Source organism: Muntiacus reevesi, chromosome 9 (genome assembly GCF_963930625.1).
Source record: "Muntiacus reevesi chromosome 9, mMunRee1.1, whole genome shotgun sequence".
Classification (NCBI taxonomy): domain Eukaryota; kingdom Metazoa; phylum Chordata; class Mammalia; order Artiodactyla; family Cervidae; genus Muntiacus; species Muntiacus reevesi.
This window is the reverse complement of record NC_089257.1, coordinates 12,563,610-12,565,142: the sequence shown is the minus strand read 5'-3', so window position 1 is coordinate 12,565,142 and position 1,533 is coordinate 12,563,610. Positions and strand designations below refer to the sequence as shown.

At 37.9% G+C, this 1,533-nt stretch overlaps 1 non-coding gene across 1 annotated transcript; it reads right to left on the bottom strand.

Annotated features, from left to right (window-relative positions):
• Nucleotides 1–45: 45 nt before the first annotated feature.
• On the bottom strand, nt 46–117 carry TRNAC-GCA (transfer RNA cysteine (anticodon GCA)). The gene has a single exon. It is a non-coding gene; the product is annotated as a tRNA-Cys (tRNA).
• Between the last annotated feature and the right edge of the window lie 1,416 nt (nt 118–1,533).

Here is a 1,533-nt window from a genome sequence, read left to right as displayed (position 1 = left end):
AGCAAGAATACTGGAGTGGGTTGCCATTTCCTTCTCCACGGAATCTTCCCTACTCAGGAATCGAACCTGGGTCCCCTGCATTGCAGGCAGATGCTTTAACCTCTGAGCCACCAGGGAAGCCTATAACTAATTACTCCCATCGTGGTTTCTTTCCTGTGACCTTCAAACAAGTTTGTCATTATCCCAAATCCTCTCTCTGTAGACTTTCAGTTTGAGGGCTGAGATTATGCATTCAATGAAATGCAGATTTACCTGAGAGTGGGAAAACTAAGAGGTTTTACAGTCCTCAATAAATACACACTGCACACTCCTTGAAGTATTTAGGACACATTGGTTCATAACTGTTATCCCCAGGGACCATGCTAGCTATGGGAATGACACATCTGCTCACAGAGGTTTGAATTCCAGCAGTGACGCTAGAAATCTAAGTGAGTAATGAAAGCAGAGTGTGTTAATCAAGGGTAGAGCAGAGAGGTAGACACCATGGGGAATGGAGGTCAAACTCTGTGGAGGCAAAGCAAAATTATACTCATTAACAGAAGAGAACTTAATGGAAAGAATTTAACTTAATAAAGAGAACACAGACAGTGTTAGAGACATCAGTCCAAGTGGTTGAAGCACCTCGAGGCTATGTTCAGAAGGTAAATAAATCCCAGTCTTGAAGCAGCTAACACAAAGCCACTGTCAGAAGTCAGTGAAACTAGATTCAGGAAGAACAACCCAGGCTGCATCTCAGCACACGCCTCAGCAGGAATTTTCCTTGGAAGAATGCAGCCACCTTAGCACTTCATTGTGAAACTGGGGGGAAATGAGAAAGACATTTGGATACTTTTCTCTTATGCTCTCACCACTGTTATGCTTCTGGTTTCTCCCACTGGCCAAACTTGGAAATTCGAAACCAAAGGAGCTCTAGAGATGGAATCTAAGGATTAAATTTCAGGTGGGCAAAAAAAAAAAAAAAAAAAAAAATGTAGAGAAAAAAAAAACATTAGGTCTAGATGGGCTAGGCTGACAAAGGAAGAATCACCAGCCCATTTATGTTATTTGTATTTCCACCATATTCTCTTTGCTAAATATTTATTATTATAACTGTTTAAAATATAAAGAACAAGGTTTAGATTCAGAATATAAGTAGTCCAACTAACTAAAGTTGCCTGATTTTCCAGTGGTTTTCCTATATCATGCACTCTTCTATCTTGTATGTTGAAAATTTAAACACAATAAAATGAACTGCTGAAGATTTGTGAATATCAGAAACAGCTTTTAGATTTTATGTATTAGAGATGGGATAGAAACTATGAATTATATTAGGGAAAAAAACTAGTTTATTGCTTCACATAATCTAATAATATAAAGTCAATGTTTAGATAAATACAGAAAGAAAGTGAAAAATCCACAAACATCTCTCTCATGTTCTACATGTGAAATAATAAAACATGTATGGGGATATTGAAGATCTGAATAAAGCAGAACAATCAACTAGATTGATGTAACCGAACCATGTTCTACTCAACTCCCACATCTTCTGAGAGC